Source organism: Staurois parvus, unplaced genomic scaffold (assembly GCF_062004578.1).
Source record: "Staurois parvus isolate SC_StPar_1 unplaced genomic scaffold, SC_StPar_1.0 ptg000044l, whole genome shotgun sequence".
In the NCBI taxonomy this organism is placed as follows: Eukaryota; Metazoa; Chordata; class Amphibia; order Anura; family Ranidae; genus Staurois; species Staurois parvus.
This window is the reverse complement of record NW_028317840.1, coordinates 5,562,780-5,589,571: the sequence shown is the minus strand read 5'-3', so window position 1 is coordinate 5,589,571 and position 26,792 is coordinate 5,562,780. Positions and strand designations below refer to the sequence as shown.

Here is a 26,792-nt window from a genome sequence, read left to right as displayed (position 1 = left end):
ACTGTCTGCAGTCTCTGGTCATCTCCTGTAGTATGTCCACAGTCTCCGGTCATCTCCTGTACTATGTCTGCAGTCTTTGGTCATCTCCTGTAGTATGTCCGCAGTCTCTGGTCATCTCCTGTACTATGTCTGCAGTCTCTGGTCATCTCCTGTACTATGTCTACAGTACTGGTCATCTCCTGTAGTATGTCCGCAGTCTCTGGTCATCTCCTGTACTATGTCTGCAGTCTCTGGTCATCTCCTGTACTGTCCGCAGTCTCTGGTCATCTCTTGTACTATGTCTGCAGTCTCTGGTCATCTCTTGTAGTACATCTGCAGTCTCTGGTCATCTCCTGTACTATGTCTGCAGTCTCTGGTCATCTCTTGTAGTACATCTACAGTCTCTGGTCATTTCCTGTACTATGTCTGCAGTCCATTGGTTCAGAATATTTTTTCTCTTGATTTCCTCCTCTAAAACCTAGGTGCGTCTTATGGTCAGGTGTGTCTTATGGAACGAAAAAGGTATGTGACAATATAAAAACAGACTTAAAAGACTTACACAACACTTCCCAGCACAGCTTTTAGTAAACATATTTATCAGTTTAAAACAAACTTCTTAAAGAAACATTAAAGGCTCTTGCATTTCTGAAAGCAGTGCGGTACTAACGTGGTTTAGCAAACACAGCACTCGTGCTTAAGTCAGAAGAGTCACGCAGTTTACAGTACAGTTAACATGCCCTTGCAACCTATACGTATCTTCCATTCTCTCCCCTGCTACTATGTTTAGCCACCAGAAGGAAAAGAAAAAGCCCATACTTCTGGGTATTGTGGGTCATGTGACTCACTCCCATCCTTTCCATGTAACAATGCTGATGCTTAGCAACTGGCTGCTTAGGCATTCATTGTTGTTACATGAGGTGGGGAGGCAGCCCTTATCCCTGTGCAAGTTCCAAGTCATGGCTTGTTGCTTACACAGGGCTCCTTCATCTAACCCTGTGGCCAAAATAAATGAAGAGAAAATAAACAGAAGCTACTAAATGAGTAAGCATTAAACAGAACCTGTTTTTTTGGCCTGCATTATTATTAATATTCAGAATGTTACTTTAATAGTACTTTATAATATAAATGGAGACAGTACAGTTACAGTACAATTCAATACACAAGGGTTTGGAGGGCCATGTTCCTCAGAATTTACAATCCAATAGCAACAAATTAAAAAAATAGTGCAGTCAGACAGAATCAATTAGAGTAATAAATAATCTCTTGTGAAAAACGTAATCAATAATAAAGCCCAGTGTTTGAATGAATTTGTAAAGTCCACAGTGAATGTAAATATTCTTCATGCATCCAATGTGTACCAATCATCAAAGGATAATAATGCAGCTTACCAGATACCTAGACCTCACATCTCAAGAGGTCTAAATATGCTTTTAAATGATGACAGATCCCATATGGATGGATGGCTCCAGCTCCCTTCCTCTCACAGCCAGCTAAGCCTCAAGCCTCTCTCACAGAAATGGCATGCCCCAAAACAATCACAGGATCACTTCCCATGTGATGCTCTCATCACTGCAAATACATAGCAAGGAAAGAGCAAGGATATCCCATAGAGAAACAATGTTTAAAACTGTTTATTAAAAAGGCAAGCAGCACTCACAAATAAAAAAATATTAAGAGCATATCACATAGCACAGCTGAGTCTCCAAGCAGGCATGATGACGTTACCACTAAACTCCACCCTATGCACATTTCATCCGACGGGACATCTTCCAGGGGCAATACAATTCAATACAAGGAGGTTTGGAGGGCCATGTTCTACAGAATTTACAATCCAATAGCATTGACAAAGCACAAAGTACTATATTTTTAGTCCTCTGTAATCCACAGAAAAAACACTCACATGGATGGTCAATAGAAATGTGTTTTCTGAAGTCTGTTATGTGTATCTTCCACTTGCGTTTCTTCCTATATAAACATAACATTTAAACTTTGAGCAAAGGTTTGAATATGATTGGTAGCTGTGAGAAATGTCTTAGTACTTCAAGTTCACATCAAGCTGTGTGTGTGATGCAGTCAGGATGGTATATTTTAACAAGGGTGAGGAGAGGAATATTGTCTGTCAAAACGCCCTGGAGAAGGGGTGAAATGCGTTGACACATTTCCGACTTCGCCGTCCAACGTACCACGTCACTTCTGGTGAGTGGAACACACGCCGGCGTGCGGGGCTCTCAGGGGCCATCTTGCTAGAGGGTGGATTCTAACATGCTGTCATCTATCACTGACTGTGAGATCTTTGCCCTAGTGATGTGGCGTTTTTGCTCCAGATAAATAATAAATGCTGATTACATTCTTTTAAGATGTGAGTGGTTTTGTATTTGCATTCATCCTGTTTGAGTCTTTCAGTATTACACTATATACATTTTTTCTCTGTACCAATCATCTTCCTATGGTGAGTGATCTCTGGTGTTCCTGGAGGTTGGAGGCTGATTTAAACTATAGTTTGGAGTTCTGAGGCATATATCTTTACCTGCATTTGGGGATTTCCATCTTGACCTAGTGATTGGAGGCTGAGTTGAGGGGATCTAAGATTCCTGAGCCCATACATAAGGCATTTTTTTTCACCAATATCTGGTGAGTGCGGTATGTGATTTTAGCACAAACGGGTGTGAACACTGGTCAAGAGTCTTGGAATAAGGACTTTCAATTTCATTCTACTCACCATGTTCAATTTTTTGGCGTGGGACTATTTAACAATCATATATTTTTCTCTGTATGATTTTTTGTATTATTTATATTTTTTTGAGTTGTTTATTTATTTGCACTGTTTTTTATGTTTTTGTTATTTTATTAGTGTTGTCACTAAGGAGCAGCAGCATTTATTTGGGAATTATTTCAAAAATATTTTTTGGTGCTGGTGATTTTTTGTATACATTTTAACAATGCCTGGATAAAACACTGAACAACTCAGTAGTAGCCTATGTTCTTTGTATGCATCTCAAGGTTTCACTTTCTTTTTGAAAGGAGGGTACTTTAAAATAATCTTAATCCTTTTTATTCTACCAGCAACTAAAATTTATCATTTGGGATTAACATTTAATCACTATTACATTTTTATTCACAGAATATAAAAAGTGAAATACAAAAAGTATACATTGAATTTCATATGCTTAGATAGCAGGTAATTGTTCTCTACAGCTGGCAATATGATAGCCATTGTCTAACCTGTTACTGTGCCATTTCTAGTCATCATATACCTATATTTATAAATGAATTACATGTAAATAGTTTTTAAAAAATGCAAATCAATTAACATAGAGAGAGAACATATAATAATGCCTTGAAACAAAACAAACTCTTTGAGACTGAACAATATGCTCTCTGACTGCATGCTTTATGTCTCTTAACACATCTTTTTAGTATTATTGACTTGGTCTTTATACTCATTAGTAGATAGCTTGGAAGGCAAGAAAGCACTAAATCTCTGAAATACCATTTACCCAATGAGCAGGACATTCATATTCATCTCATGCATATCAGTATCTTATATATGAAACTTAAAATGCAAGGTAAAAAGCCTGATAGGTCCTGCACTACTAGTAAGACACAACATGAAATACTTTTATGGTAAAAACAAATATTAAGAATGCAGACATATTTAGATAATACCAGGCAGCATTGTTGGTCCTCATAGTAAAGTAAGCAAACATCAATCACATCTATGTATCAATGCCAAGTCAACCATAAAATGCAGTAAAATGCACCCCAATCAGAACAGAAGGAAGCTGACAAACTGTAAAATCATATTTGATGATAACACTACTGCATCAGAAAAAAATGGTCCTAGCAGCTAATATTTATTTTTATGTGACAGTGGATCTGAACTCAAAATTGAATATTTGCAATGTTGCAATGTTGTAGGAAACATTTTTTAGTTTTGCTTAAGTAGTATTCTAAAAATGTTGCTCCACTTTTCAGCAGTGGAAAAAGGATGAGGCAGCCTAGCTGCCAGCTTATTGCCTGCAAACTAAAGCTAAGAGGTGTCAGACACAATTAATAATTCTTTGATTCTTAAAAAAACAAAACTGTTTATATATTTCAATTAGAATAGGAATTAACATTATTTAGTATTGCTTAGCTTTTGTTTTCTCTTGCTTAAAAAATGTCTGTCCACATTAATTTATCTGTCATGATGATTGGTGTGTTATGTTTATATGGTATTCTCTTTGCCTAGATTAAAGCAGCTTGTGTTGTAAAAGATAAAGATGCCCTTTGGGCTCTCTCTTTATGTGATCTCTGAAGCACGAGTGCTCACAGTGAGCACTTAGAGCAATAACCTAATACTTTCTTCTAACCAATAATAAATGCAACTGAAATGAAACAGGTTCAACAATTATAAAAATAACATAAGAATATATTAAAACAAAAATATTGCATACTAGTGGGAACATTTTGTTGAAAGGACATAATTAAAATGCAATCTACTGCACACCAGTTTCATACAAATAAATTGTTTAACATCCAATTTAGAAAAAAATGTAAAAAAAAAAGCAATTTATCAGATTTTCACAATATTTATCTACAGCTAAGCTTTATTTTGTTCTTATGTCTACATTAAATGTATAAACTTGAAAATAGAAATTATTTAACAACCTCCAACCCAGGACAATTCTGGCATTTCTCTCCTACATGTAAAAATCATAATTTTTTTGCTCGAAAATTACTGAGAACCCCCAAACATTATATAAATTTATAATACAGATACAGTATTTCCTCTACCCTGGAAAGCATGAGATTAACCACTTGCCCTCCAGAGGATTTACCACCTTCCTGACCAGGCCATTTTTTGAGTTACGGCACTGCATTACTTTAACTGACATTTGCGCAGTCATGCAACACTGCACCCAAATGAAATTTATGTCCTTTTTTTCCAACAAATAGAGCTTTCTTTTGGTGGTATTTGATTGTCTGTGCGTTTTTTTTTTCTTTTCTGTGCTATGAACAAAAAAATACTGACAATTTTGAGAAAAAAACTATATTTTTGACTTTTTGCTATTAAACATGTCCAATAAAATAATAAAAAAAATTCAAAATGTATTCTGCTACATGTCTTTGCTAACAAAATCCCAATACGTGTAAATTAATTGGTTTACATGAAAGGTAAAGCTTTTACAAATGGCGAGATATATACTGGATTTTTTTTTCATTTTATTTTTTTTTTTTTATTCCATAAAAGTTTATTTAGAAGTGACAACATGTTACAGGAAAATATAAAGAAATGCACATACAGCATCAATCAGGTCATAGTTACAGCTTAAACCAAAATACAGGAAGAAACAACATGGTAGAGTGCGACACTGTGGATAACATAAGCATGGCAAATTACGGCAGAGATAGGCCTGTAGTACTCAAGGTTCAAAAATGTACAATAGAGAAGGTAATAACAGCTTACTTCCACCAAGTGAATATCAGTGTACTGGCCTATGCATGGAGAAAATGAACCTTCAGAGCCTAAACCAAAAGCAGTACGCTATCATGAGGCCAAATGAGCATCGCAGTATAAGAGAAGATGTCATTAGTACCATTGACTATCCTAGAAGAAATAAGCTAACCATATACCAAGTAATCCTGGATAAAATGAAGACTAAGCCTGATCGAAGACTAAGAGGTTGTCGAGAAAGAAAAGAAAAAAGGGGAATAGAAAGAAAGAAAAGGATAAGAAAAGGAAAAGAATGGGAGTCATAGTAGATAGAGAGAAGAGAAAGAAGGGAAAAAAAAAAAAAAGGGGGGGGGGGGGGAAGCAAGGGAAGCGAAAGGTCCAGGCTGCGAAGTTTGTGTCAACAGTGTTAATGGAGATCAGAAATGAGAGTGTCAAGAATTTAAACACACACCAAAGCTAAGCAGGCAAATATAAATTACCGGAAAGGAGGTCATAACCACGCAGATCAGGAAAGAACCAAGGGCATAACCAGAGGTAGGGCTGAGCTCAATCAGGTATCCCGACCCATGAGAGATCCGAATTCAGGGGTAGTTACAAAGTGGGTCCAGCAGGCCCAAACATGTGAGTATTTAGTTGGCATGTCAAGTGCAGTCGCAATCAGTTCCTCCATTTCCGCCACTTTGCTTATTCGATTGAGCCAATCGCGTATAGTTGGGGGGTGAGTGGAGCCCCATAGCACAGGAAGACAGAGTCTGGCTGCGTTGATCATATGCATCGCTAGGGACTTGAAATATTGACTCCTAGGAATGGGGGTATGATGAAGCAATAGCTGAGCAGCAGAGAAAACTATGGGCAAAGTGGTCACTGAAGTCACCAACCGGTGGACCTCCAGCCAGAATGGTTGAATAAGTGGACAGGACCACCAAATATGCAAGAAAGAGCCATCAGGTGTCCCACATCTCCAGCACACGTCAGGGACAGAAGAGTTAAACAGATGAAGTCTGGAGGGAGTACGATACCATCTAGTGGCTAATTTGTAGCCATTTTCCTGCGTCGAGACATTACTCGAGCAGGAGTGGGAGTACATAATAATGCGGTCCCAATCCGACTCCGATAAATCCGTCTTTAGGTCTCTGTTCCACGCACGGCAAGAGGGGAAAGAAGTGCAAGTCCTGCTGTCCCCTAGGAGAGGATAAATCTCAGAGATCAAATGCGTCCGTGGTTCGGATTTAGAGCATAAGGATTCAAATGGAGTAACAGGGCGAGTCCAATTATGGCGGGATTTATGGAAAAGCAGGAAATGTCTAATCTGAAGAAAGGCCCAGAGAGGGAATTCGCGGATATTCAAGCTAACCTTCAGCTCCTGTAATGTTTTCACCTTGCCGGAGTGAAGAAAATGTTTTACTAGAATCTGATCGTGTGGCCAGCAATTTGATAAAAAATCCTTGTGCAACCCTGGGGGAAAATCTGGATTCAGGCGGAGCGACGTCAAGGGACTAGGAGAGTCTGAAACGGACGACGTTTTACAAGCCTTGCTGATGGGAGAGGAGAACCTGAGGTGTGTGTTTCGGCAATAGCCAAGGGATCGATGGTAGGGGAGTGGGCGAAAAAGCCTTCTCCAAAAGGACCCAGTCTTTGGAAGCAGAATGAATGTGCCAGTCGACTATGCGGGAAAGATGACACGCCCAGTAATAGCGGTGTAGGTCAGGGAGCCCAATGCCCCCGCTGAGTTTGGGACGAGTTAGCTGAGAGAACGAGACCCGCGGACGCTTGTGATTCCATAAAAAGAATGAACATAGTTTCTTACAAGAAGCAAAGAATGTCATTGGAAGTAGAATTGGCAAAGTTTGGAAGAGATAGAGGAGACGCGGAAGTATATTCATTTTAATAATTGCAGCCCTACCAAACCAAGAGAAGCAAGGGCGATGCCACTTGTTTAGGTCTTCCTGTATGACTTTGAAAACCGGTAAGAAATTTTTGGCATAAAGGTCGTCCAGATTACGGGTGAGATGTATACCAAGATATGGAAGGGCATCCCTCACCCACTGAAATGGAAAATGAGACTCACAGAAGGAGACGAGATCAGTGGGAAGGGTTATGTTGAGGGCGAATGACTTTGAAAAATTAATTTTCAGATTCGACAAAAAGCGGAAAAAAGCAAAGTCTTTCAGCAAACTCGGTAGAGTGGTGCGAGGGTCAGCCAGAAAAAGAAGGATATCATCCGCATAAGCAGCAATTTTGTATTCTTTGTCTGCTATCCTGATCCCCTTAATATCTGGATTAGCGCGAAGTTGTCTCAAAAGAGGTTCAAGGGAAATGACGAACAAAAGCGGGGATAGGGGGCAACCCTGACGAGTGCCATTTCCAAGGCGGAAAGGGTTGGATAAGTGTCCATTAACGCGAACTTGAGCTGTAGGGCCCGAGTATAGGGTCATAATAAAGTTCAGCATTTTCTCGCCCAGGCCCAAAGCTACCAGCGATCCCCGCAAATAATCCCAAGCAATCCTGTCAAAGGCCTTCTCAGCGTCCAATGAAAGGAAGAAGGCCGGAGAGTTTGATTTGCAAAGCCAGTGTTGGAGATTAAGGGCCTTGATAGTGTTGTCCCTTGCTTCTCTACCAGGGATAAATCCCACCTGATCCAAGTTAATGAGGGATGGGAGCAAAGGGAGAAGTCGGTTAGCAAGCATCTTTGCAAACAACTTAATATCCACATTCAGCAGGGAGATGGGTCTGTAATTAGACACCTGAGAGATATCTTTACCGCTTTTGGGGATGACGGAAATGTGTGCTTCCAACAGTCTATGGTGTGGCCCAGGGGACTGAGAAAGAGTATTGAAAGCGGAAAGAAATGGAGTACTCAGAATGTCCAGAAAGGATTTATAATAAGCCGCAGACAAGCCGTCAGGACCCGGACTTTTGCCCGCTTTCAACTGCCGTACTGCGCACTGCAATTCGCTTAAGGTCAGATCCTGGTCCAGCGATAAAACCGTCTCCTCAGAGAGAGCGTTTGGACCATGAAGACGAAGAAATTCAGAGATTAGGGACACTCTAGGCCTGTCAATGTGCATCGGGGGACGTTCTGGTGGAAGATTATAAAGGGACTTATAAAAATGTTCGAACTGAGAGGCAATATCAGGATTGGAAGTGGCCATCACACCCCCAGGGCCTCTTATTTTATGTATAGTCATATGGGATCGTTTTTCCCGAAGAGCCCGAGCTAGAAACCTCCCGCTTTTATTGGCAAACTCATAATAAAGCTTTTGGGAGAGGATGAATCTTTTCTTGACCACTTTGCCCAGCTCAGTGAGAAGTTGCAAGCGAGCATTTGTGAGTTCCGAAAGAGTCGACGCAGCCAGATTCTGTTTATGTGCCCTCTCCAGAGAGCGTATCCTATCTGTAAGTAGCTGCAAACGTTGCTGTCTGTCTTTCTTACGTCTCGTTGCTGCCGCTATAAGGCAACCCCGGATAACACATTTATGAGCTTCCCACTGCGTAAGGGGGGAGGTATCCGAAGAGCCATTTAAAGAGAAATATTCACGCAGATCAGAGCGAATGTCTTGTTCAATAGCACAATCTGCTAGAAGCGAGGCGTCTAAGCGCCATAGCTTCGAGCGAGCAAATTTCTCCGGGAGCCGCAAGGTTACGGTTATGGGGTGGTGATCGGAGAGGACCATCGGCTCTATAGAAGCAGCATGTAGAAATGGGAGGTCCGATTGTGACAGAAAAAGGTAATCAATCCTAGAATACTTATTGTGCGGCGGAGAAAAGAACGTGTAATCCTTAACAGTGGGGTGGAGTGTGCGCCAGGAGTCATGTAATTGCAAGTGTTGCAACTGCAAATGTATCTGCCTAAGGGCCTTAAAAGGCAAAAACGAACTGCCGGAGGAGGAGTCTAGCAATGGGTTTAATGGGACATTCAAGTCCCCCCCCAGTATCAGCATACCTGATTGAAACTCAGCCAAAGTAGCAGCAGTCATACGCATGAACGTGACCTGTTTGGTATTGGGAGCATAAATGTTGGCAAGTGTGATGGGTCTGTTGGATAAAGAGCCCTTTACAAACAGATATCTGCCCTCCGGGTCAGCAAGGGAATCCTGTAGCACGAATGGAAGATGTCTGGCAAACAGGATAGCCACTCCTTTCGATTTAGCCAGTGGATTGGTGGCATGAAGAACAGTAGGGTATCTGAAGTTAAAAAGCTTGGGTATGGAGTCCCTGCGAAAATGCGTTTCCTGGAGGAGGAGTATATCCGCCTTTTGCTTATGCGCGTAAGAAAGCAACATAGATCGCTTTTCGGGAGTGTTCAAACCCTGAACATTGAGCGAAAGAATTTTTAAGGACAGCAGTCCCGCGTTAGAGGCGGGAGAAAGCATGACTGTCGAGCTTGTTCGCGGAAGCCTGCTGACAAAACTGCAAATGTACAGGGAGGGAGGAGAAAGAAAAAAAAAAAATGGGGGGGGGGTGGAGTAGGAGAAGAGGGAGAGAAGTAAGGGGGTAGAGAGTGAGAAGAAAGAGAAGGAGAAAGAGAACTCCCAAGAGAGAAAAAAAAAGAGAGGGAGGAAAAAAAGGGGGGGAAAGTACTACACGGCTCGGGGAGAAGACCAGCTAGTCCATGTATGAAAGGAAAAGTACAGAAAGAAGGAGGGAAAATAGAAAAAGAGAAAAAAAAAAAAATTTGAGCCAAAGAGAGAGAGAAAGAAGAAAAAAAAAAAAAAAAAAAAAAAAAAGGGGAGGGAGAAAAACGAGAGAGAAGAAAAAGTAGAGGAGAGAAAACTAATAATAGAAGCCTAATGTATGAGGTCAGTGAAAGCTCACAGAGCTCACTGTGTGGGGAACGAAGTAAGCGTTGAGCCAAGAGTGAAGCAACCGCCGGCCGGTCGCCTTGTAAAGTGCATAATCAAAAAGACAAGACTAAAGGAGGGTGAGTGTTGAAAAAAAAGGGGGGGCTCAAGCAAGGCATGTAATACTGTGTACGGTAAAGGCCAAGCTAAAAGGGAAAAGACCTTTGACAACCCCAAGAGGTGACAAGCCAGGAGGCGTATGCGGGTGCCCGCGGCGGGCACGCTGGCAAAAAGGGGCAACAGTGACGGGATAATAGGTCACAGATATTCCAATATACGGGTTGAGAAGATATCGAGGGGCTAACCAATCCTGCATGAGGACAGGGCAAATTATATCCGTATAAGAACAAAACCTACAGGCAGGACATGTAAAAGAGTGGATCTGTGAGAGGCCGTAAGGAGTAATACAGGCTTATCAATTAAAGAAGCAATAATACAACATAACATATGAACAAATGCCATACAGGAAAAACAAATTACAATACAAAAACTGAGGTCAGGAGAGAACCCTAAAAAACAGTATACCCCAGCTTCAGGCATCCATACTACTCAGGATCCCCAGACTCAGTGCTAGAACTGTTATCCCGTGGAGACGAGCTCATCTAATTATTGCAAAATATGGAACGGATTCTACCAAAACCCCTGTGACACCCACGAGAATGAGTAGCACCTCTCCCACAACCAATGCTGAAAGGGGGGGGGCACACCCCCAGGACTGGGGGGAAGCATAGAGCCCCAAAACAGCCGTAAGCGCTTACATAAAAGTGGGTCACAGGGGAGTACACCAACCGGCTCCGTGAGGCCTCAAACAAAGTGCGCAGAGGTGATGGTCATTCACGCGGCGTCGTTCAGAATGTAACAGGGCTCCCATCATTCCCCTGGCAGCAGCATTTTGAGGTAGATCCCTCTCCCCCCCGTCCCACCCCCCTTCCCCTAAATAACAACTACCCCTCATCAAAATCCCGTATCTAGTGCAGAACTCAAAAAGGATATCAGATGTAACCACGGGTATCATATAGAGCACGGGTCCGAAGCAGGAGCAGAGGCAACTCCCTCCGGTCAAACAGACCCCAAAAGGCTGCAAAAATCTTTCAGATGAAGCCGGGTCGCGGCCTGGGCTTGTAGTGCAGTACAAACTGGAAGGAGCCGGCCTTCCCGAGAGCTTTCACCAAACCGGAACGAGAGGAGCTGAAGACAGGAAGTGAACCGGGCACCCGGAAGGAGATAGAGACCCCTGCCGTGAGAGCAAGACCATTCTTCTGCAGTATGCAATATATTGCGGGGAGATAGCTCCAGGATGCAATAGGCGCAGAGATCCATAGCAAGAGCAGTAGGCTTGTTAGAGCAAGGAGAATCCGCAAACCAATGGGGCGTATACCGGGTGTCGATCTTGAACAAGTCTCCTGACCTGTATGCTAATAAACATCACCCCAAAACCTGGGGAGGTGGCATATCAACATGGGTGACTAAAGCCTGCGGGAGCGACTGTAACGAGGCAACAGTAACCGTTGGGGCAAACCAGTAGAGCCCTACTCAAAGCAAAAGTAGCTGGCCAATCACAAATCAACAGGAAAACTTGAAAAACGGAGGCTGAAAGCCTGCTGGTGTAGCGGATCATCGGTTCTCGTGCCGAGGCTTCCTGTGCGCCGGGGAGGCCGTGGGACTGGAAGTGTCCATAGAGGCCCCTGCAGGGCATCGTGGAGGTGTCGAAGGGACCATCCGGCGCCGTCGCTGAGCAGGGTTAGGCCCGCCCGTTGCACCATTTTCAGCTCTCAGATCTGGGGCACGTGGCAACCTCATAGATCCGGTCCAATCGGGTAAGGCAATCGGAGGAATATGCAAAGCAGAGCAAAAAGATGGCAGTTCTTCAGGAACACGTAGGTTGAAATTATGGCCATTCACTTGAGCAGAAAGGCAGAACGGAAACCGCCATCTATAGGGGATGTTGTGCGTGTGGAGAGTATCCAATAGGGGGCGCAGCGCCCGCCTTTGTTGCAGGGTCAGATTGGATAGGTCCTGATATAGCTGTATCTCCGCCCCCTCATAAGCAAGATGTCTTCTCCCTCTGGCGCATTTGAGGATATCCTCTTTAAGCGGGTAACTTTCAAGACAGCAAATTATGTCCCTGGGGGGGTCTGTGTCTCCCCCCCTAGGACGGGTCGCCCGGTGTACACGTTCAATAGCAATCATGGTTGAAGGTGGGCGACCTAGGAGGTCATTAAAGATCGCTATTACCGCTTTAGGGACATCACAAGGTTCCACTGATTCAAGAAGGCCCCATACCCTAATGTTGCGTCTGCGTCCACGATTGTCTAGGTCCTCAATGTGTCTATAAAAATCTCGAATGGTCGACACGTGCAGCGCTGATTGTTGTTGTAAATCAGAAATTGCCGCCTGATTCTGCCTAGTATCCAGCTCCACCCGCTCCACCCTTGTGCCCATAGAGCGGATGTCATCCCTTATTTCAGTGAGGGCAGAGGTTAATGTAGTGGTTAAGGTGGACTTTATATCAGCTGCCACAGCCTGGAGGTCCCTTAATGATAGGGAATGTGTAGCAGAGGATGAATCCAGCTGTGGCACTGTGTCCAGCACAGCATATTCGGCTGTGCTTGCAGAGCCTGTGTCAGAGACTGCAGAGGGAGGGGGAGAGGGGGATGAAGCTGGAGGAGGAGAGGGCTGCGGCCCGTCTTTCAGCTGGGAGCGGAAGAGCTCCTTTATATGCCTCCCCTGTGTGTGCTGACCCCGCGGGGACCGCGATCTGGCCCCAGAGGGTGCCCTGTCGGTCTTCCCCATAGCAGAGGGGAGATGTCTCACCCGTCAGTGCAGAGCGGCAGCAAGGCAGGAACCGGCCGGCGGGAGCTCCGTGACTATGCGGCCATCCTCACTCGCGGCTCGGCCACGCCCCCTTCATTTTATTTTTTACTTTATTTTTATTTTAATGGCAGCAATCAGCGACTTAGAGCAGGACTGCAGGACTGCGGCGGGCATTCCGACACTGGGGGGAACTGACTTGGTGTCACTGACATCCCCAGTGACACCAATACAGTGATCAATGTTAATAAAAAGCACTGACACTGTACTAATGGCACTGGGCAGGAAGGGGTTAACATATGGGGTTATCAAAGGGTTAACTGTGTGCTGTTTCACAGTAAGCTGTGTGTGTGCTTTCAACTGTAAGCACACTGCTTTGTATGGCTCTGCTAGGCAAGGCAATACAAAGCAAATTTCAGGGGAGAGAACTGTATTGTTTGTCATTGAAGCATCTTCTAAGTCTGGAACAGATATATTTGATGACTGAGGGTAAGAGTGTTGAAGCTCAGTTTGAAAGGTAATCAGAGGTTGAGGAAAGGTCTATAAATAGAATGAACAAATCTGTAAAAATTAAGAAAGCATCACTTCCATGGCCATCACTTATGAAATGTAAATGTAATTTATATTTATAGCAGCATAGTTGTCAAGGATTTCAATTGCTGTTTAAGGCAGTCATAATTAGGAACATTTGCTTTTAATCACTTTAACGGGCAAATTATGACACTTCTACCCTTCAGTTAACAATCAGTATTTTTTGCTAAAAATTATTTAGAACCTCCAAATGTTATAAATGTTTAAGCAGAGGCACTGGTGAATAAAATGGTGGCTGCTGAAATTTTTTTTATGTCACACGGTGATTGTGCAGTGGTTTTTCAAGCACAATTTTTTGCAGCCATGAACCCAGTATCCCTGTATGGGTACCACCTACAGTGTTGAAGAGGTTAAACAGTAATTCAACATTTTCAGCTGTTTTAATGCATCAGTGAAGATCCCCATACATTAATGCAAAAAGTTTGGAGTTTAAAGGATAAGTTCACCTTTGGATCATGTTACAGGTTCCACCCGGATTTAGGGTGGAACATGTAACATGTAACATGTTCCCATAGCAGTAACTGCACCTGCCACCCCTCTCCTTCTGACAGATAGTATGGGGAGAAGCTTCCCTGTACTATCTGTCAGATTCAGGGGTGGACTGATAACTTATGGGGCCCCCGGGCAATAGGGGATCATGGGGCCCCTGTGTCCTCGCCCACACCCAAAAAAGCCTATGAAAAAGCCAATGAAAGGTACCAGGGGCATCTCATGGGGCCCCATACTGTCCACGGGCCCTCGGGCAGTGCCCGAGTGCTCAAATGGTCAGTCCGCCCCTGGTCAGATTTGAAAAAAGCGTGGCCGTGCGGGGCTCCAACCACACGGCCGCGTCACTCATTCAGAGTGTTCTGTGAATGAGTGCCTACAAGTCCCCACAGCCTTAACAGCTGTGGGCTTGCAGTTTTCAATGAACTACCACAGCGCTGTGGTGGTCCGTGGTAGTTCATTGAAGCTTGCTGTCAGTATATCTGCTTGCTTGTACATCCCGTACGGCAAGCAGATATTCTGACAGGTCTGCAGGAGACCTGCGTGGAATCAGCGATCTACAGATCGCTGGTGCAATGCTTTACAGGCTCCTGTAGACAAAAATAATAAATGCACATGTTTTGCCTGCAAAGAAAATATGCATTTATTATTTTTGTCCAAAAGGTGAACTTATCCTTTAAGTGATACCTCTTTATTGACTTACTTACAGTATATAAGATGTAAGTTTTTGGGATAACTTAGATCCTTTCATCAGGCTTTATACGTTTGTGTAAAATGTTTCTGAAGCACATATTTATATACAGATTTACAAGGAGCGGACAATAAATATAGTTATAACATTATTTTTTCTTAATATGTTTTAGAGGTAAAGGCTATTGTAGAGAGTCAGTGTTCCTGTAGTGGCTAATTTCTGCAGCAGAGGACACAGCATAAATTATCTAAAATGGTGGTACTAATAGGGAACTTCAAATCATGGAAAGAGAGACTGGAATGGGAAAGTAAATTCATAAGCAAATTCAAAACACTCATCTAAAGTTGAACAATAATATGATTTTAATTCATTTTGTAACCTCTGTCAAAAACCCTGTTTTTCTCACACCTTTAACTGAAAGAATGGAGAGTTCAAAATGACTCAATGATGTGAAAAGTTTGAGGTGACAATAGTTGTATTTCACTGCTTCTATGGACATCTCGAAAGGGCTGTCATTTGAAGTGAGAATTGTACTGTCTTTAATCAATCACCCCAGTAAAACTTCCAAACCAGTTACTACCATCCATATCCAGAGCTAGTAGCATACCGCTTCTAAAGCTGACAAACCTGCCACTGAACACAACTCATATAGGTCCATATCCCTGATTCAATTCGATGTTAAAATATTAGCTAGAGCATTAGCCAGGAGGTTAAATAAGGTCATCTCAAGCATCATCCATGCAGATGCAGACACCAGCGGACAACATTGGATCTGGAGTTCTGCTGTCATTGGATGCTAATAAAGCATTCAACAGTGTGAAATTGTAATACTTGTGATACTTGTGGACCGGTAGTGGTACTGGAAAAGGTTGGCTTTAGCAAAACCTTTATTGTGTGGGTCCATCTTTTATATTACCATTCCTAGGCTATAATCAGAGAGGGGGTAGGATCTCTCCAGTTTATGAACTGGGTCATGGCCCGATTCCTCCTTGAGAGCAGTGATGGAAATATTTTCTGAGTTAGGAGAATATTCCGGATTGACCATCAACTTGTCTAAGTCTGCTCTATTCCAGTTGGACCACTCCCTCAACCCTCAGATGACCTCTTTCTGTCCAGTACAAGTCATGCCCATGTGCAAATACCTGGGGATTATGATCTTCTCTGTGTAATTTGACTACTGTCCTTTGAATGTGTTCAACTGCTCTCGAGGTTCTGGGATAAGGTGAAACTGTGGACCAGCTTATGGCTTTTGGTGGCTGGTAGAGAGAACTTGGCCAGGAAGATACTAATGCCCCAATTACTTTATTTAATTCACAATACTTCTGTGGTTACCCTCCAAAAATGTTTAGAATGTTTAATTCCATTTTCAGACTTGAACAGTTACAAAGGGGTAAAGATGGAGGTGGTCTGGCCTTTCCAAACACTTGGCCCTCTTATTTGGTGGCCCAACTGCAGCATTTGAGGGTGGTTTCAGTTTTGAGTTCGTAGGGAAGGTGGAGGTTGTGGACTCAGCATTGGCGGTGGATACTTCACTTCAGTGGGGCACAATCTCTGGTGAGGCACACCTTTTACTGAAACTGAAAAATGTATACCCTACTTACTGACTAATGCATAAAATATGGGTTAAGACAAAACAATTACAACACGTTACAGGATAAACTACATAAGCCCCTTATGGAATAATCATGCATACCGGCACTGGCTAAGTTGTAGCACACTGCTAAATGGTGTGTACTGGGTATAACGCACCTCAGACAAATTTTTGAAAATGGCACATTGCTCTTCTTTACTCAGCTACAATCCCACAATGCAGTCCTCTCCGAAATCTTGAATGTGGATAAAACACATGGATGTAAAGCTTCGATACGAGCGTTTGATTTATCAGCACAGGGGTAACCAATCTAAATTCAAAAAAGTATAGGGATGTTGGCTAGCTATACCAGGACTAGCACCAGTAGATTTAATATTGGATAGATTAATAATGTAACTTGAAGGTGTGTATGGATATGAAACTTTGTAATGTGGGAAAGTGGTGTGGATAAGGGTTGTTTTACCAATATATACCATATACAGAGTACAGCATGAGATGTGGGTACAGCAGTGCAATTATGTGTGTATTTGTGCTTTGATGCACTTAATACATTCTGTATAAAATTATAAGACAAGCATACAACTTTCTTGTGAACTGACTCTGTGGAATGTGGTTTAAGTTTGTATTGTATGTTGAATTTCAATAAACCTTTTTCCTGATGCAAAAGGAAAAAAAAATGGAGATTAAAATAGTGCACAGCATTTTTCATACTTTTTTCACTTAATGTGAGGTACTCATTTCATGAAATCGTTTGTCACAGTCCACCACACACGGCTAATGTGTAAGGTAAAGTCTACAGGCTTGGAAAAATATGTATGCAAATGGTTAGAAAATTGGCTAAAATATTGTATTCAAGAGTAGTGGTTAATGATTCATACTCTGAATGGTTTAGGGTTGTCAGTGGTGTACCCCAAGGTTCAGTGTTGGGACCCTTACTTTTTAATATATTTATAAACATTATAGGGTTTGGGATTAAAAATACTATTTCAATCTTTGCAGATGACACCAAGCTGTGCAGTGGAATAACGTCCTTACAGGATTTCTTCAATTTACAAGCTGACCTCAATGCTCTGTTTAATTGGGAAACTATGTGGCAAATGAGGTCTAATGTTCATAAATGTAAGTTTATGCACTTGGGGGTTAAGAATTTGCATGCATCATACATACTAGGGGGGCTACCAGTGGGGGAATCAATGGTGGAGAAGGATCTGTTAGTTCTGGTAGATCACAAGCTTAATAATGTCATGCAATGCCAAGCTGCAGTTTCTAAAGCGAGCAAAATCCTCTCTTGTATTAATAGAGGTATAGACTTCAGGGAGAGAGAGAGATATAATTTTACCCCTGTACAAACCATTAGTTATACCTCATCTGGAATATGCAGTTCAGTTTTGGGCACCAATTCACAAAAAGAACATTGGGGAACTGGAGAAAGTAAAGAGAAGGGCAGCCAAACTGATAAGAGGCATGGAGGAGCTCAGTTATGAGGAAAGATTAGAGGAACTGAATTTATTCTCTCTTGAGAAGAGGAGATTAAGGGGGAATATGATCGACATGTATAAATACATCAGTGGTTCATATAGTGAACTCAGTGTAGAGCTATTCACCCTGAGGTCATCACACAGGACAAGGGGCACGCTTTACGTCTGGAGAGGAAAACAAACTTAATCTCCAAACAGGGAAAGGTTTCTTCACAGTGACAGCTGTGAAAATGTGGAATAGATTCCATCAACAGTTGGTTCTGGCCAGTTCAGTGGATTGCTTTAAAAAGGCCTGGATTCTTTCTTAGATACACAGAACATAACTGGATACTAACATTTATATATAAAGTTGATCCAGGGAATATCCGATTGCCTCTTAGGGGATCAGGAAGGAATTTTTTTCCCTGCAGCAAATTGGATCATGCTTTGCTGGGGGTTTTTTTGCCTTCTTCTGGATCAACTGTGGGTATAGGATTATAACTTTTTTTTTTTTAATAGTTGAATTGTATGGACTTTTGTCTTTTTTCAGCCAGACTAACAATGTAACTATGAAATCATTTGGTATTTTATATCATAAGATATCCAGTGGAGAAGGATTAAAACCCCTGTCAGTTTTTATTGTTAATAAAGAGGTAAAATGGTTTAAACCGTAGAAATATGCCAGCTCATTATATCAGTACTGTCCCTGCAACATATGTAATATTGCAAAAGAAAAAGATGACTGGAATACCAGTCAAAGGAAAGCTTCTTTCACAGGACAAACGTGGTGTATCAAATACAACTAAGTTAAATTAAATAAGTAAAAAATATCTTTATAAATGTCAAATATTAAATGAAAATATTATCAAAATTCAAACACATATATAAATACCCTTCTTCCACCAAAAAAATGACAATGTTGTCATTGCAGAGATTTATCTTCACCTCCTGTCACATAGCCAAAGCAGGAAGTGTGAGGAAATCCCTACAAATTAACTCCTTCCCGATGACCGCACTCGTATAGGAGGCCTCTCGGCAGGTTTGTCTTAATGCCAAGAGGCCACATACAGTATATACTTACCCAAGCAAACAGAACTGGGCTGAGAGCTTGTGAAAGTTCACAAACTCTATTTGTGATTGGGAACTTTTAAATCATGTGACCACTGTGACAGCCAATCACGGTGGTCACATGATCACAAATCCAGCCCCACCTCCCAGCATCTAAAACCCCTTAAAGGGTCAGGAGACGCTAGCACCAACTGGTTAAAAGAATCCCTTGGCAACCCCCAAGTCACCAAAACCAGTGTTCCCATTGGAAGATTTCCCCTCTGTTACTTTTCTGGGGACAACCCAAAATTTTAGATTTTCTTTTACTTTTACTTTCAATGATAACAGTAAACAGGATGAATATAGATGCTGAATAAAAACCTGACAGGGGTTCCACTATATCCAAAACTAAAAAAAAAAAGTTTTGCCTTTGGTTATGCTAAATCAACCCCAATGATTCTGTTGTTTTCCATATTTAGGTCTCTATGCACTACTGTTGAGAAACTGATCCAAAAAGGTAGAGACTACTTCTGTTTGAATATTTTTATTAAGAAAGTTTTGTTTTTAGAATACAAGCTCAAAATACACCTATGCAGGGGAAGACCAGAACAATAATACATAAACAGAGACATCCTGTTGACTTGTATTAGTCAAATAACGAAATGTCCAATGACATCAAGGAGGGACAGCAAAAAGCCGAACCAAATAGCAGCAGTAATCCAACATAATATCGGAACAAGAAGAGGAAAAAAAAAGGTTAGAAGAAAGTAAAAAGAAAATGAAAAAAAAGGGAATCAGAAAGAAAACATGGAGGAAGGGAAACGGTAGAGACTACTTCAAATTGACTATTATATATTAAATTCCTTAAATAACACATGTCTCGACCACTACTTACAGTTGTGGCCAAAATTATTCAACCCCCACTGAAATTGAGTGTTTTGGCCAGTTTGACATTGCTTTTGATCATTCAGTCATCTTGCTTACATTTACATTAAAGAGGCACTTGTAGGTCAGACAAATATAACATAACAGTTATAATGAAATAACCACAAATGTCTTTTCTGTGCTCACAGCATTATCAGTTTTATTCAACCCCCAAGTGACATTCAATCTTAGTACTTAGTACAGCATCCTTTTACAGTTATAACAGCTTTTAAACGTGAAGCATAGCTTGACACAAGTGTCTTGCAGCGATCTACGGGTATCTTCGCCCATTCTTCATGGGCAAAGGCCTCCAGTTCAGTAACATTCTTAGGCTTGCGCACTTCAACTGCTTTCTTTAAGTCCCACCAGAGGTTCTCAATCGGATTTAAGTATGGTGACTGCGATGGCCACTCCAAAATGTTCCAGCCTTTCCTCTGCAACCATGCTCTAGTGGACTTGGAGGTATGCTTGGGATCATTGTCCTGTTGAAAGGTCCAACGTCTCCCAAGCCTCAGGTGTGTGACGGACTGCATCACGTTTCCATCCAATATCTCCTGGTACTGAAGAGAATTCATGGTACCTTGCACACGCTGAAGCTTCCCTGTACCTGCAGAAGCAAAACAGCCCCAAAGCATGATTGACCCTCCACCATGCTTCACAGTAGGCAAGGTGTTCTTTTCATCATAGGCCTTGTTCTTCCTCCTCCAAACATAGCGTTGATCCATGGGCCCAAACAGTTCTAATTTTGTTTCATCAGTCCACAGAACACTATCCCACAACTTTTGTGGTTTGTCCACATGGCTTTTGGCATACTGCAGTCGACTCTTCTTATTCTTTGGAGACAGCAAGGGGGTACGCCTGGGAGTTCTGGCACGGAGGCCTTCATTACGCAGTGTGCGTCTTATTGTCTGGGCTGAAACTTCTGTACCCACATCTGACAAATCTTTTCTCAGTTCCTCAGCAGTCACACGGGGACTTCTCTCCACTCTACGCTTCAGGTAGCGCACAGCAGTCGAAGTCAGCATCTTCTTTCTGCCACGACCAGGTAGCGTTTCAACAGTGCCCTTTGCCTTGAATTTGCGAATGATGCTTCCTAAGGTGTCTCTTGGTATGTTTAACATCTTTGCAATCTTCTTATAGCCATTGCCCTTCCTGTGAAGAGAAATCACCTCTTCTCTTGTCTTCCTGGACCATTCTCTTGCCTTCACCATGTTTGTAACCACACCAGTAAATGTCTAGAAGGAGCTGAGTATCACAGTCATTTTAAAGCTGCCTAATTGGTGCTTATTATGCTTGATTGCTGCTCGGTGACATCCACAGGTGTTTTCAATACCTGATGGAAAGCACCTGTATGAACCTCTGTTCTTCAGAGTGGTAGTCTTTAAGGGGTTGAATAATTGTGGCAATGAAGAAACCACATAAGAACCATTTACTACTGTATTACATAAACAATTGATGTCATTTTAGTTGCATTTGGGTAGTTACAACGTCCTTGTAGGATTTGATTCTGAATACAATTCCAAATGTACACTATAGTCCCTAAACCCCTTTACAGCATTGGGGGTTGAATAATTTTGGCCACAACTGTATTTAGCTCAAAGAAAAGAACTAATGGAATTGGCATGGAGACAACATTATCCAAATGTTTGGGCAATTGGGGCAACCAGGATTCCTATCCAGTCTGTATACAAACATCAGCTGGCATAATCAATAAGCAAAGGGTGTCAGGTATTTTAAAGGACACAACACAAAGTAATATAAAAAAATACATAATCATGTAAATTGATCATGTAAAAAGACAAAGGTTAAAAATGTACATACAGTATTTACTAAGAGCCAAAAGAGGCTCTGATTAAAAATGCATTTCTAAAGGCTGTTCTATCTTGGCTATAGCTCCAGGACTATATTGTAAATTTCTGCCTCGAGAATATATGTTTTTAATATGAAAAATGCAAATATGGGGTTAGAACCATTTGATATTAGGTATGGAGTTTAGGCTTGGGTTGAACATGCAGTTGCCGCAAACTCAGTCTGTTCACAGTACGTCATATAGGCAAACAAACTGGCCATATTTGGTCAGTTGGCCAGTCCAAAACCCCAGCTGATACTTACACAAAAATATCAGCCAGAAGTTTAGTATTCTATGGTTTTAGCATGATTACTACAAATCACAGATCCTCTGCCATCTGTTTTTTTTTTCTAAAAAGAATGGTGTGAAGTGAGATCATGGAAATTACCATCACAAAAATAGAAACCAAATCAATAAGTGATGGGTGTCAGGGATTTTAAAGAACACAACACACAGTAATATAAAAAAAATACATAGCCGCTTTATCGAACATATTAGAAAAAACACAGGTTAAAAAGTTATATACTGATGATTAATAGCCAAAAGAGGCTCACTGACTATACATGCATTTCCAAAGCTCCCATATGTAAAAACAATGGGGGGTGAACTGTATCTAAATCTTCAGAATTTTGTCTTTTTTAGTTTGTTTAGCAAAAATTAAAAATCCAGTGGTGATTAAATACCACCAGAAGAGAGCTCTAAAAATAACAATTTAGTTTGTGTACAGTGTTGCATGACCATGCAATTGTCATTCAACGTGCAACAGTTCTGAAGCTGAAAATTGGCCTGAGGAGGAAGGAGGTGACATTGCCCAGTAGGCAAGTGGTTAAAACGATCTTAGTAGTTTTTAGGAAACTATGTTAAAAACATTTAAACTTGCAAAGTTTTTTTTCAGTTGTAAAACAGCCCTAGCATATGAATAAACATTTCTTCACGAAAACAAACATTATGACATCAGTGGGTCTATGACAAAAGGCCAGGCATTATGATATCAATGGGTCCTGAGCAAAGCCTAGGAAACTAAATATACAACTTTGTTTGGAAATCATGTGTTACGAAGAACAAATAGTCTAAAAAATATATTTGCATTATTTATTACACATATATGCTTTATTTCAGATTACAAAAGTAAACCCAACTGGTATTAAAATGAGACTCCAGAGCTGGTAGTGCATACAGCAATATAATTGAATATTTTTCCTCAGGGTTTGCTTTTTATTTTTAAATGAACTCTAAGCATGATTTGTGCCTTTTAGTCTTGTAAATTTAACGTAAAAATTTCATAAAGAAATTGACTTACTGTGTATTTGTTTTGCAGGAATAAGAGCAAAAGAAATTTAGCAAACCACAGGTGCAAATCCTGAACATCCCCAAGGGCAGTACTGACCCCATTAACACAGCAGTGAAGTGAGGATGATATGATTTATTTAAAGGAAACATTTTTTTTTCTAGGAATAAATTGTTGGCTCTCGGGGGAGTCAACAAAAATAATAGCCCATAGTGTAGTATTTTGATAAAAATAATTTATTAATCCACATGGGTAAATGGTAAAATGATGAATTCAAGGTATGTAAATAAATAAAAGTAAAAGTACACTGACCGTACAATGTAATAAAGGGGGCCACCGGACCTATAACAGGAGCCTGGTGGCAGGAAGTCACGGCGTTATGGCTCCTTGGACGCGTTTCGTGCAATTGCACTTCCTCAGCAATGTATAGCCATTATGCCTGTGCCGTGCATTACTTCTTTATATAGCCTATGTGCCTGGATTGATTGAATAGACGCTGGCCACAGCAGAGACCCCTCCTCTCCATCAAACCCCATTGGAGAGGTACCCATAAGAAACGGGAAGTCTCTAAAGCTGAAACAAAATGCATCTTTGAACTGGATTGTTTGTACCCTAAAGGTCACAACAAAGATATCGATCTAAACTGTTTTATCGATAATAGTTTATGACCTTCAGTTCCAGGCGATTGTAGTAATACTTCATACATGCCCTTACGTTGACCTGATCTTCATGCCCTTCTTGACCTTCTATATATTTTAGTGATATCGATGAATCCAATTTTTTATCAATTTTTTACCACTTTTAGCGCATACTGTTCCACTATACCATTTTAATATACCAATTTCTATACCTTTTTCTACATTATTATATGCAGCTCTATTATTCATTTTTATGATTCATTTTTATGATTCAATCTTATGATTACATTTTTATACATTAATTTTTGAATAATTTTTACCATGTCCTCCTCCTTGACTATTTGATTTTATTCACTTACTGATTTAATCACATACTCATTTTTAGTCCTATATTAATAACATTTAAATTTTTATATATATTTCTATACATAATTTTTATATACATATTTATTATATTTTTCATCATTGCGCAAACTGACTTTTTATAATTTATTATTATTTTATAAATTTTATTACTAATTTCATCATATAATAATATAGTAAGGTGACCACAATTTTATTTCTATCAATTCATTTTTTTTTTTTTTTTTTCAAAAACAGGTTTATTTCACCACCACGATGTTTGAACATGTGCAACACGTGAATGTTTTAAAACCATTCAGTAGTTGTTCCCACCCATTCTGATGCCTGAGCAGTTGGGGCAGTAGACCAGTCATCTGTGCTAGCTGGCTGGGAGCTCCAATCTTCTGCTGCAGGTTTGGGAGCAGCTGGAACTTCAGGACGTTCTGCAGTAAATTGCTGGATGGGCACAGATGGGACTTGTACTCCTTCTGACCAGTCAGGAACTTCAGGCTGAGGAAACTCTGGAACATTTGCAGACCATTCACCCTGATATTCCTCCTTGGTGGTAGCCTTCTCTGCAACAGCCTGTTCTTCCTTCTCAATCTCTTCAGGATCCCGGTAAAAATAGAGATCAGGCATGACTTCCCACGGTTGTTCACGGGAAATTGTTCCTCTCATGCGCAGAACTTCACGGGCTAGCATCCACCACATAAGACCAACAGAATGGGCACCCTTGTTGTTACAGGGGATGGCAATATCCACATAACGTAGGGGTGAGTCTGTATTGCAGAGGGGCAATAGTAGGAATATTGACATATGATGCCTCAGTAAGTGGTTGATGGTCAGCTCGTGGGTCGGTCACAACTAACAGGCGAGGTTCACGGAAAGCAGCTTGAATCTGATTGGTGAACGTACCAGGGGTGAAGCGACCAGCAATTGGGGTGGCCCCACAGGCAGAAGCAAATTTCAGAACAGCCCTCTGGCCAGTATTTCTGGAGGAAATCACACAAACATCAGCTGGGTTTTCAATGGCTACAATGGCACGTGCAGCAAGCAGAAGTTTTTCCCATGTCCGTTTCAGATTTATAATGTATATACCATCGCTTTTCCTTTTATAGATATACTGCTCCATTTGAAAGTCGAGGTTAGTGCCACCCAAGTGCGTTCCTGCAGCCAGGAACTTGAGGACATCTTCCTCCTTCATCTGCAGGACATCCAGACCTCCGGACATTGTTAATCACCCCTGAAGCTACGATGGGTAAAAAGCAGACAACGCCGTGTGGAGAGCCTGCTGCTGGAACTGAAGCAAAAGAGCTCTATCAATTAATTTTTAACTCATTTACTTTAATTCATGTACTGTGTGTATATGTATATGTGCATATATGTATATATATATATATATATATATATGTGTGTGTGTGTGTGTCTGTGTGTGTGTATGTATGTATGTATTCTAGAATGTGTTTCACTACATACAGGTGAAACTCGAAACATTAGAATATCTTACAAAAGTTAATTTATTTCAGTAATGCAACTTAAAAGATGAAACTAATATATGAGACAGACTCATTACATGCAAAGCAAGATAGTTGAAGCCGTGATTTGTCATAATTGTGATGATTATGGCTTACAGCTCATGAAAACCCCAAATCCACAATCTCAGAAAATTAGAATACTACATAATACATACATAAAGACTGCTGACCTGACAGTTGTGCAGAAAACCATCATTGACACCTTCCATAAGGAGGGAAAGCCTCAAAAGGTAATTGCAAAAGAAGTTGGATGTTCCCAAAGTGCTGTGTCAAAGCACATTAATAGAAAGTTATGTGGAAGGGAAAATTGTGGAAGAAAAAGGTGCACAAGCAGCAGGGATGACCACAGCCTGGAGAGGATTGTCAGGAAAAGACCATTCAAAAGTGTTGGGGACTTTCACAAGGAGTGGACTGAGGCTGGACATGGGCGGAGTTGGTTCACTGTGCTTCATTAAGTCCAGGGTCAACGCAGCCGTCTACCAGGAGATTTTGTAGCACTTCATGCTTCCTTCCGCAGACTAGCTTTATGGGGATGCTGACTTCATTTCCCAGCAGGACTTGGCACCTGCCCACACTGCCAAAAGCACCAAAACCTGGTTCAATGACCGTGGGAGTACTGTGCTTGATTGGCCAGCAAACTCGCCTGACCTGAACCCATAGAGAATCTATGGGGCATTGCCAAGAGAAAGATGAGAGACATGAGACCAAACAATGCAGAAGAGCTGAAGGCCGCTATTGAAGCATCCTGGTCTTCCATAACACCTCAGCAGTGCCACAGGCTCATAGCTTCCATGCCACGCCACAGTGAGGCAGTAATTGCTGCAAAAGGGGCCCAAACCAAGTACTGAGTACATATGCATGCTTATACTTTTCAGAGGTCTGATATTGTTCTATGTACAATCCTTGTTTTATTGATCGCATGTAATATTCTAATTTTCTGAGAATGTGGATTTGGGGTTTTCATGAGCTGTAAGCCATAATCATCACAATTATGACAAATCACGGCTTGAACTATCTTGCTTTGCATGTAATGAGTCTATCTCATATATTAGTTTCACCTTTTAAGTTGCATTACTGAAATAAATGAACTTTTGCACGATATTCAAATTTTTCGAGTTTCACCTGTATATTGATATTTTATTTTTATTTTAATTATGACAGTGTCATGCTGTCTATCCCATGTTTATGCTATATTTTTAAATAGTCTGGCTTTTCCTCTCATTATTTTCCCCACTGGGAAAAGACACCTCTAAAGCATTGTATTGCCTGAGTTTTCTGGCTGAAT

The 26,792-nt window shown here is 41.2% G+C and overlaps 1 protein-coding gene and 1 pseudogene across 2 annotated transcripts in view; both read right to left on the bottom strand.

Moving 5' to 3' along the window:
- GRID2 (glutamate ionotropic receptor delta type subunit 2) overlaps positions 1-26,792 on the bottom strand; it is a 1,339,544-nt gene that overhangs the window by 1,193,774 nt on the left and 118,978 nt on the right. The gene's annotated exons all lie outside the window — the stretch shown is intronic.
- Positions 24,204-25,286, bottom strand: LOC149470462 (small ribosomal subunit protein uS2 pseudogene; annotated as a pseudogene).